Below are 12,745 nucleotides of genomic sequence, written 5' to 3'. Positions count from 1 at the left end.
TTTCAAGTCATAAATGGTGCACCCTCAGTTTGATTCCTCTTCGATTGATCAAACCAGATTATAGTAACACCATTCATTTGGTATGAAACTAGTTCCACCCTCTCAACATCAGCAACATACATAAACTCAATGACCTAGTCAAGATTTTCAACAAAGTTTTCTAGATCCTCAGTAACACTTGAACAACTGAAGCTTGGAGGGTTCATCCTTAAGAACTCACTCATCCTCAAAGTATTATCCACTTCTTGACGATTCTCTCTATGTTTCCCAACTTGGTTGGTCACAACTTGTCTTAACAATTGGATCGACTCACAGAACTCAACATTGATGACCTTTCCTTGGGTTTGCACTTCTGGTGCATTAGGTACCCCTTGTTCATGTGGTTCAACATTACTCCTAGGGAGACGACCTTTGACAGCTCTTCCTGGAGGCATGATTTGAAAGACACGTGCAAGCACAAATTAGAAGAAATTTTTTAGAGATAAAACTCAACACAAGATATGAATATGAAAGAATTGCCATAGTTTTCTAAATGTTGCAACCTATTACTTATAGATGTCGTACGCTTCACACCGATAATTAGGAATATATACACACGACTTCTTACAATTCATATTGATAAATAGGAATATATAGACACGACTTGATACACTTCATAGGACTATTGAACTTTGTGTTTTGATGCCATGTTTGTCACGCCCCAAGACTACACCCATGATGGTTCTCGCATCTTGGCCCTAAGCATACCCTTGGACTAACTCACTTAATCAGTGGAAGATTAAATTGATAGAAAATATACCTATATAAAATATTAAATAACATATTTAAATCGATAAAATAAGAATTTTTAGAAATAACATTCAATTTAGCCAAAAAGGAAACTAAAGTTTCAAAACAAGCCAATAACAAGATAATTACAAATGAACTAACTAGCTATCTATGAAGCCTCTAAAAAGAGATGGACGTCGGGACAAAACCCACAACATCCTAATGAACTAAATATTGAAAAGAGATTAAAAAAAGTGGTCCTTTGGAAGAAATGAGGCTCACCAACAACTCTGAAGCACAACTAGAATCAACGATGCACTGGGAACTGATCCTGGTTACCTATATCTGCATCATGAAGCGATGCAGGCCAAATGGCTTCAGTACACTAAATGTAGGATCTTGCGAGGGGAATTTTAAAACAAGACATAAGCTTGAAAGGGGAACTTAAAGAATCAACTTGGTCGGAACTAAACTGGACTAAATTGAACTATTTTCAATATAAAGCAGTAATATAAATACAATACAAAGTAAAGCTTTTAAGACATAGATAACAACTTTGTGTATTTAGAAATACAATAGTAACTCTATGTGTATGCGAAGATAAAATATAACTCTGTATGTATATAAAAATACAAGTAACTTTGTGTATATAACAATACACGTATTTTTGTGAGAGTTTTTCTCACAGACAACAATCATTTAAGAGCTATTGTGATGATACAATATTTTTCTTCACCCTACTAGGCCCATCCTATACTTTGTCGAAGGTATAAAACCTGAATACGAAGTGGATCCTCTAGTCTATGCTAAAAAGCACTAAGGAATCATCTAAAGTATGAACCTTTTCTGCCTATGGTGACTCCATGTATTATAGGGGCTGGGAGTTGTCTGAAATCTCCCCCATATCGGTGCTCAATACTACTCACAAAATGTAAAAGATCAATATGTTTAAATACATAACATTTTGGTTTGAGATAATTTCTCAAAACTTTGAGCTCTCTTGGAAATCAAAGTTTACTCTCTTTCTTAATTGTGAAATCAGTTACTCTTTACTAAAAAAACTATCCAAAGGCTCTTTGAAAATATTAGTTTCATTTCTTTTTTTAATGTTAAAACGCTTTACTCTTTGATAACACTAGTACCTATATACTATTTTGAAGAAATGAATTTTAATATATACTCTTTTCTAAACTCAAACCTCAGGTCTTAAAAACAAGATAAACCATCTGTAGAAGACTTTTGGAAGACTATATGAACTTCTCTGTACATGACTATTAACTTATCTTGAATTGGTTCTTAACTTTCCTCGAATTGAATTAAGGATTCAAGGATTCTCATTTGTGATAAGAAAGATTTCATGATGTTTAGCATTCTTTTTAGATAGTTAAACATGACAAAAGATCAAGAAGTCACTTTCTGGAATCAAGTCAGCAATGCAGAGATACATTTAATTATTTGGTTGCCAATAAATTTTTAGGCAAAAGGGTCCGTGACCGCTCAGCGACGAAAATAAAATTTTCCAATCCTGAGGAACAGGTACCAAGATTCGCCTGACTTGTTCTTTCTTTGTTTTCTAAGGCTAATTTACCTAAACTCGATTCTTTCTCTCAAATTCTCATTAGATTAGGATACTAAGTATATATACACAATAATATAAGTAAAACAACTCAAGGAAACAACACTATAACCTTAAGAACTCGTCAATCTCAACCAATGTTCAAGAACGAAAGCAATTCAAGAACACACATCAAGAACATTCAAACTTCCATTATTTTTAGGACGACTTCACACTGAAATAAACATGTTTGGAACATGGCTGAATGAACCTAACATTATGAAAGTCTCACACACCTCGTAGGGATCAACCCTTGGTGAAATCTTCATGCATAACTTAAAGAACTTGGTGATTCCTTGCTTCTTCCCCTGTTTTCTCCTCGTATTTTCTCTTCTCTAAAAACCCTAAATTATTTTGATAAAGGGTAAAATGAATCCAATCAGTTTTGTCATGAACAGAACCTAGACCCCATAGAGACCGGCGTCGTTGACCTCTCAGAGGTTGCAGACAAGCCTACATACATCATTCTTACTTCATCTAGGCTAATTTTAGCGGAAAATTTGAACTTTTTGTTTTCTTATTTCATGCTAAACATCTTAAACTTAACATCATAGGCGTTCACAAGTCAACCATCAAATATAGAGGTAATCAAATTAAAGAATCAGTTCAAAATTTTATTAAACGTATTTTTGCCAAAACGACATCAATACAAAGTCTGAACAAATGCGGAAAGAAACAGTAGTGGGACATGCTCCACTAGATATAGCCTACATCTAAGATAGATAATAACGGTAGACATCCTCGAAAGCATGAGGTCCTACCAAGTTCGGATGAAATCTCCACGTTCGGATAGATGCAACGTCAACCTGTAAGCTCTAGCGTCCACCTGTGCCTGCACCTAAAATTGTAGAATTGTATGGGATTAGTACACACTTGTACCAAAAATGGGTATATTCAAGCACACACCAAGGACATGCATGATTAAGAACATCTCTTTCCTAACAACATGATTATGGAATGACAAGTCAGTGGACTTGCCAAATTGGAATTAGGAAAGTTAGTGAGCTTTCCAAATTTGGATTAGGAAAATGAGTGAACTTTCCAAATTTGGATTAGGAAAGTCATGCCATGAGAGTAACACACATCATCATACTTATCATATTGCATATAGCACATAACATATTGCGTATAGCACATAACATATTGCATATAGCACATAACATTTTTCATATCATTAGTTCATAAGCCATGAGACCTTAGAATCATGGACTTGAAATCAAGACATCCCAAAATGAGGGCTCAACATATGGGACCTTAACTAGGGAGCATTCTTTAGCAAACACAGGGTCTGCTTCATTCATTCATACGTACTTCATTTCATTTCATTCATAGTCTAGTGTGAAAACTAGCTATACCTAGGATGTAGTTTAAGACTTTCATCAGGTTCGTTGTGCAATGGTCAAGAATGACCTAGTGTCATTACTTCAGTCTAGCTCACCTGTTGATTATCCTATCCTAACACCTTTGATATCATTCATTTCATTATGTGCATCATTTGAAGCTGGCCTCATTCATTCATAGGGAACTTTAACTTTAACCAATAAAGACCATGTGAGCATCATGAAATCCATTGTCTCCCCCACATCGAATAGAAGTCAAATCACCGGCCAAAGTGACCCAAAACATGCTAGCGTACATGGGAATTGAACCCCGCCAGCTCCCTATATTGGCTGTATAGGTTCGAATACTATGATATATAAGGAGACACATACCCGGCATGACATATAGTTTCATATCATGAGAATTACGTGGACCTCCACCTTTCCCGATCGAAGACATCACCGCTCATAGCTAGTATATCGGTGCTCTCTATAAAGTTCAATTACATTCAACTCATACGCCATAGAAGTTGTCTTCTAGTATGATCACATCATAGATCAATAGGTGATTTCTCATCTCATCATTAGTATTAAGTGTGTTAATCTCAATACTTTTGTTAGAGTGTTCATAGAGATTGGTCTCTGCATTAACTTTACATTCTCATAGGTGAGTACGTTTTGGTAAGATTTACTTAGGCTTATTTGAAATCTAATCTTTTACATTAGCCTCATATCATGTTGTCACTACATTCATTAATATGAGAACATTTTCTCTTCATAATTACTCACCCCTTTTTATATGACTGTTCATTTCATCATATGCCAATGCACTTGGCCATTTAGTGTGTTTTACACTCTTAACCCTTATAGGGTTTCATAATTCATTGTTCATTTCATCATTTCATTGTTCATTTCATAATTTCATTGTTCATTTCGTCATGTACCAATGCACTAGGCCATTTAGTGTGTTTTACACTCTTACTTAACCCTTCAAGGGTTACACCATTTCATTATATACATCTTAGGTTCACTTATTTTTAAATGTATGCTAGACTTATGGGTCTATACATACAAGCCATGAGGTTTTGTTCATAGTTCGTTTAAGTGATTCATGTCTTTCTAAGATTATGTGGTACAAGACTTATATATCTTTTATGTATGCCGATATCTCGATTTTGATCTAAGTAGATAGCATTATTCTTGAATATTTAATTCACGTATGACTTATGTATCAATACGGAATTTGGGCATGGGAACCCGGTTTGAAAACCTTGGACAACACTTACATTTTTCATTTATTTTATTTTGGTCCACACGGCTTGGGGACCCAATATCAATCCCCAACACCTTCATTTTCTTTTATTTAAATTTTCTCTTTCTTGGCTGAGGGGTTGTTGGATCGAACCCCCACAACCCCTTTTCATTTTAATTTCATTTCCATGGATTCTTCGACTTGACTATGAGGTTGTGGGATCGAAACCCCAAAGCCTCACTTTATTTTTTATTAACTCTCCTTTTCCGCCTATAGGTCGTGGGTTTGATTCCCACGCCTCACATTTATTTTCTCTTCATTTTTCTTTATGCTTGACATAAAGGTTGTTAGAATCCCACTCCTCTCATTTCTTATTTCCATACTTTATTTTCCAGCTAAGACCATGGTTGAATCCCCTTCACCACATCCCTTTTTACTTCTTTATTTTCACGATTTTTAATATGGTGAAGTGTCGGGTTCAACACTCAATGACCTCACTTGTTTTAATTCATTTTTGCACAACATTTTGAACCCTCTTAACTTGATCGAAACTCATCCTTTGAAACTGGAAGATTCTTTTGCAGCCTATTTTCTCACTTCTTTAACATTAAATGTTAAGACGTTTTAAGTTGTTTTTAGTGTGTTCTTAGGTGCGTTTTCAAGATTTCATTCGATAATGAATCACAATCAAATCAGCATCTTTACATCACTTATGAACATCACGATTTACATAAACATGTGTACATGCAATACAAAGAACTAACATCATATTTTAGAGCCTAAAACCCGAGTCACATAATCATGGTTCACATTGCACACACGTACACATAGTTTAGGATCACATAGGTGATCCTTCATACGATTTCAAACACACATAATTGAACATATTCATCATGAAACACAACACATGCCTAATATCTACCAGCCAACATATCCAACCTACGAATCATTGGGAGCTAGTGACAGGGACATGCAACGGGTAATAACCCTAGTTTTCAAATTGAATATTTTGAACCTTAGGGGTTCCTTAGAAAAGGGACCAAGAGAGAAGAGAAACCATACATTTTTGACGTTCTAACCTTAACTTCATGTCAAAAAAATTCTCCAAACACACGTCCAACACTGAAAGTCCAACACCCCACTCGACGAAAAACCTTCTCTTTGCCTACATGATTGATTAACGTTTGTTTTTCTTATATTTTCATGTGAGTTCTTCAAGTGTGAAGAACCTTGGTAAATTTTCTGTTCTTGAATGTTATTTTGTAGAGAGAAATGTGAATGGGAAAAGAGAATGATCAAGAATGTTGAGGAGATGGACGTGCGAGAGTTAGAGTTTTATTACGCTTAGGAGTCTAGCTAGGACTTAGTCAAAGAAGGTTTTATTAAATGATAAAAAATCTGATTTCCCTTTTATTTTAAATAAGCTAATAATAATGAATATTAATTAATTATAATAATTTACCAGCTTAAATCAAAACAAATTTAATTCATTGCTTCCACCTAGGTTCGAACCTGGGTGGAGCAAGACCCCATACTAAGGGCCAATTTTCTGCCCTCTCTCCCCAAAATACCCCTCCACCTTATTAAATAAATAGTTAATTTTATATTTAGGATAATTACCATACTACCCTTAGACTGAAAAAAGACCATTTTACCCCTAGACTCTCCAAACATAAGATTTCCCCTTTTTAGGTCTGGTAAAGACTCATCCGCGTAAATCTTCATATTCGGGAGCCCTACATGGCTGGACCCAACCTTTCCTAGCTCAACTAACTCCCTAAGTTAGTTGGCTTGGTTGTCTTAAGGGTTCAAAGGTCTGGTTCTACGTGCATCAATCCGTGTGAACCCGGTCTAATCGTAGGCGTTCTAGGCACATTAAACATCATTTAGCATAGCCGTTTTTAGGGTTGTTACATTATCCCCCCTTATGAACATTTGTCCCCATATGACACTACTAACAATTTCGCGTAACTCTATTCATATCATAACATAGTTATTGTACACAATCAAGCAATAGCAACAAACAATGGAGAGATAAGGAAACATAGACTTAAGAGTAGTCTAATCTCAAGAGTTGAAAAGATGGGGGTAGCGGGATCTCATATCGGCCTCGGCCTCCCACGTAGCACCCTCAACAAGATGATTCCTCCACAATACCTTCACTTTGACAATCTCTTTCTTCCTCGGTCGCTTGACCTGTCTTTCTAAAATCTCAACAGGTACCTCCTCATAAGACAAATTTTCATCAACCCCCAAAACTTCAACCGGTTGAATCGATGCTGGATCGCCTAGGCACTTCTTTAACAAAGAGACATGAAAGACTGGATAAACAGAAACTAGTTTCGCGGGCAATGCCAATTCATAGGCCACCTCTCCCACACGCTGTAGGATATTATATGGCCCAACATACCTCGGACACAACTTCCCTTTCCTGCCAAACCTTATCACCCCCTTCATAGGTGATATCTTCAAATAGACTTGGTCACAAACATAAAACTCTAAGGGTCATTTTCTGTTGTCTGCATAAGACTTCTACTGACTGTAAGCAGTAGTCAACCTATCCCTAATCACTCTAACATTCTCTAAAGCCTCATGAATGATCTCTGGACCCAAAATGGATAATTCTCCAACCTCAAACCACCCAACTGGAGACCTACACCTCCTACCATACAGTGCCTCAAACGGTGTCATCGCAATGATGGAGTGATAGCTATTATTATACGAAAACTCTATCAAAGGCATATGGTTGTCCCAACTACCCTTGAAGTCAATCACACACGCCCTAAAAATGTCCTCCAATGTTTGAATTGTAAGCTCTGTCTGCCTATCAGTCTGAGCATGAAAGGCAGTACTAAGCCTTACCTGTGTGCCAAAGCTCTTCTGGAAAAATCTCCAGAAATGTGAAGTGAACTGGGCTCCTCTATCAGAAATGATCGACAAAGAAATCCCATTCCATCTCACAATCTCATCAATGTAGAGTCTTGCATAATCCTCGGCTCTGTAAGTAGACTTCATAGGGATAAAATTGGCAGACTTAGTCATTCTGTCCACGATACCACATATGGAGTAATGCTATCTCCTAGTCTTCGGAAGACCAACCACGAAGTCCATATTAATGGCGTCCAATTTTCAAGTTTGAATTTCAATAATCTGAGTAAGACGACCAGATTTTAGATGTTCTTCCTTAACCTGTAGACAATTAGGACACTTGGCCACAAAATTTGCAATGTCCTTCTTTATGCAGCCCACCAGTAGATCTGTTTAAGATCATGATACATCTTGGTGGAACATGGATGTATGGAATATCTTAAACCATGGGCCTCTGCAATGATCCTGTTCCGCAAATCATCCAGATTTGGTACACACAGCCTGTTCTGGTACCTCAGTATGCCGTCATCTCCCACAACAAAAGACTCATTCATCCTTCATCTCCATCAACACAGGATCAAGATACCGACCCTCTTTGACTTCAACAACTAAGGATGATTCAGAACTAGGATGAACTGAAACACCCCCACTAGTAGAGTTAACCAACCGCACACCCAGTCTGGCCAGTCTATGTATATTTTTCACCAATTCCTTCTTCTCATGCTCAACGTGGGTTGTACTTCTCATGCTCATCCTACTCAAAGCATCATGTACAACATTAGCCTTACCTGGATGTTAGTGGACATTCATGTTAAAGTCCTTCAACAGCTCCAACCATCACCGATGATGTAGATTCAACTCTGTATGTGTGAACATGTACTGGAGACTCTTGTGGTCTATGAACACATCAACATGCACTCCCTACAAGTAGTGCCTCCACAATTTCATTGCAAACACCACAGCTGCCAACTCTAGGTCATGAGTGGGATAATTCTTCTCATGAACCTTGAGCTGTCTTGACGCATAACCTATCACCTTGCCACCCTGCATAAGAACACAACCCAAACCAAGCCTAGATGCATTACAATAAACAGTTTAATTCTCACCACACTTAGGCTAAGTATTCACCGGGACTGAAGTGAGTCTCTCCTTGAGCTCCTGGAAACTCTACTCAAAAGTCTCCATCCATTCAAAATTGGCCTTCTTCTTAGTCAAAGTTGTCAGTGAGGCAGCAATGGAAGAAAAACCCTCCACAAACCTGCGGTATTAACTAGCCAATCCCAAGAAGCTACGGATATCTATGGGAGTAACAGTTTTTGGCCAGTTCTTAACAACCTCAGTCTTCCTATGATCTACCTCCACACCTTTGTCAGACACAACATGACCTAGGAAGGTCACTAATCTAAGCCTGAATTCACACTTGCTGAATTGGCATACAACTGATGTTGTCTAAGTACCTGCAAGGTTAGTCTCAAATGTTGTTCATGCTATTCCTTTGCCTTAGAGTAGATGAGAATGTCATCAATGAATACAATGATGAAAGATTCAAGGTATTCACGAAAGACTCTGTTCATGAGATCCATTAATGAAGCAGGTGTATCACTGAGACCAAATGACATAACTAGAAACTTGTAATGACCATAACAGGTATGAAAGTCTGTCTTTGGAACATATTCATCCCTAATTCCTAAGTTGATGGTACCCTGAAGGAAGATCAATCTTCGACAACAAACTAGACCCTTGGAGTTGGTCGAACAAGTCATCTATTCTGGGAAGTGGATACTTATTCTTGATAATGACTTTGTTGAGAGGCCAATAATCGATAAACATCCTAAGGGTTCCATCTTTTTCACAAACAACAGTGGAGCGCCCCAAGGGGATATGCTCGGCTGAATGGAACCTTTATCAGTGAGATCTTTTAGTTGCAGCTTCAACTCTACGAGTTCAGCTGGAGCCATTCTGTAAGGAGAAATTGAAATTAGTTTAGTATCGGGTTCTAAGTTGATATCAAAGTCAATCTCTCGAGGGGGAGAAACTCCAAGCAAATCATCAGGAAATACATCTTGGAACTCATTAACTACAGGCACTGTGTCTATGGAAGGAATGTCATGATCTGAATCGTTAACACTCACAAGATGACACAATAACCCCTTGGACTTCATTTTATTGGCCTTACGGTTTGAAATCTAGGGATTAGGACGACTCGAGTTGTACCCCTCCCAGAATAGCTCTTCTTCATTAGGGAAACGAAATCTCAGATCCTACTATGACAATCCATGCAAGCATAACAACTATGAAGCCAGTCCATGCCAAGAATAACATCAAAATCATGCATTGGTAACTCAACTAAGTCTGCACACATAGTCTTACCACATACAACTATTGGGCAATTTTTGTATATTCTACCAGTTATTACATTTCTCCTAAAGGTGTACTAACCACTATAAGATCATGCAGAACTTCAGGCAATATCTCAAAAGTGAGAGCAAGCAATGGAGTTACAATGGAAAATGTAGACCCTAGATCATGTAAAGCATAAACAGAAGTTGAGAATACTTGCAGCATACCTGTGACCACATCAGCGGACTTTTCCTTCTCCTCCCTTCCCTTAAGAGCGTAGAACATGTTCCTCTTAGAAGGCTCGACTGTTGTTGCATCATGTGGATTAGTCCTAGGCTGAGCATTACCTCCAGCCTGACCTATTTTCTATGGGTAGTCCATTTCCCTTCCTGGGCTCGGGTCTGCCTCCTCTAGGTGTTGTACTCCTCTGAGAGTTAGAGTTCCTAGAACTCTGTTGCCTCTTTTTGAACCTGGGCTGCTCACGGATGCCAAAATTGTTTATGTGGCCTCCATTGATGGGACCTGCCTTATCTTGAGGCTTAGGACTCCTAGCATCACAAATGCCCGTCTTCTTGCCGCTTTCCTCTACCTGTTAGACATTCACCATCAACCTGGAGAGATTCATGTTATCATGGAGCTTCGCAGACCAACACTCCTCCTCCAGATCTCCGTTGATTCCTGTGAGGAACGTGCTCATCTCATCCGTGCTGTTAGAAACAATGGAAGTAGCATACCTGGAAAGTTTAACAAACTTCAGGGAATAGTCCCTGGCTGTCATCGATCCCTGTTTAAGGTTGATGAACTCCTCAACCTTGGCATCCATCATCTCTCTAGGAAAGAATCTCTCAAGAAACTGTCTTAAATAGCTCCCAAGTGACCGGAACTCCGCCCAAAACTCAGCTATCTTTCCACATGTTGCACCAAGTCTTTACAACATCCTTGAGTTGATAAGAAGCCAACTCTGCTTTCTCAGTCTCTGTGGACCCCATAGACACAAAGATCTTATGAACCACATCCACAAAGTCTTGAAGATCCTCCTGAGTCTTAGATCATTTGAAAATAGAATGATTCATCCTAGTAAAGTCTCTCAACCTGTCAGTCATACTGCAAACCGGTGGGTTCTCCCTCTGAATACTCAGCCAGTTGACCTGGTCAGTCATGGCCTGGTCCTGCATAGTGCTGGCATGTGCCATCTCGGCCAGGGATGCCCTCACCTCAGCATTAGTCAACCCAGCAGGGTTAACCAGAATAGCCAATCATTCAGCTGGAGCCTGGGGTGGAACTTGATTGCCCCCTGCAACTGCTCCTCCCTTCCCCTGACCAATTGTTCTCCTAGTATTCATTTTCTGAAAAACGTGATGTTAGACACGCTCATAACATCAAGAAATCAGACATTAGGAAAGACACGATAACACCAGAAGAAGGGAAATTTTCCTAGGCATCATGCAGTCTCTAATTCAAGATAGTGGTGCACTTCACTACCATGACTTAGAAACTACTCAATGTGGTTTATGTGAACTTATTATCCTCGGAATTTAACCTAATGCTCTAATACAAACTATGTCATGACCAGAATTTAGACCCAGACAAGACCGACGTTGTTGACCTCTCAGAGGTCGTAGACAAGCCTAATACATCATTCTTACTTCATCTAGGTTAATTTTAGCGGAAAATTTGAAAATTTTGTTTTCATATTTCATGCTAAACATCTTAAACTTAACATTATAGGCGTTCACGAATCAACCATCTAATATAGAGATAATAAAATGAAATAATTAGTTCAAAATTTTACTAAACGTATTTTTGCCAAAATGACACCAATACAAAGTCTGAACAAAAGCAAAAAGAAACACTAGTGGAACATGCTCCACTAGCTATAGCATACATCTAATCTAGATAATAACGGTAGACATCCTCGAAAGCATGAGGGCCTACCAAGTCCGAATGAAAGGTCCACATCTGAATAGCTGCAACGTCAACCTGTGAGCTCTACCGTCCACCTATGCCTGCACCTAAAATTGTAGAATTTTATGGGATTAGTACACACTTATACTAAGCATAGGTATATACAAGAACACACCAAGGACATGCATGATTAAAAACAGTTTTTTCGTAAAAACATTACTACGGAAAGACAAGTCAGTGCACATGCCAAATTGGGATTGGGAAAGTTAGTGAGCTTTCCAAATTTGGATTACGAAAATGAGTGAATTTTTCAAATTTTGATTAGGAAAGTCATGCCATGACAGTAAAATGCATCATCATACTTATCATATTGCACACAACACATAACATCTTGCATATAGAACATAACATTGTTCATATCATTCGTTCATAGAGACCTTAGAATCATGGAATTGACATCAAGACCTCCCAAAATGAGGGCTCAACATATGGGACCTCAACTAGGGAGCGTTCTTTAGCAAACACATAGTCTGCTTCATTCATTCATAGTCTAGTGTTAACACTAGCAATACCCAGGATGGAGTTTAAGACTTTCATCGGGTTAGCTGTGCAATGACCAAGAATGACATAGTGTCATTACTTGAGTCTAGCTCACCTCTTGATTATCCTATCCTAACA

Source organism: Solanum pennellii, chromosome 9 (genome assembly GCF_001406875.1).
Source record: "Solanum pennellii chromosome 9, SPENNV200".
NCBI lineage: Eukaryota > Viridiplantae > Streptophyta > Magnoliopsida > Solanales > Solanaceae > Solanum > Solanum pennellii.
This window is presented reverse-complemented; position numbering follows the sequence as displayed.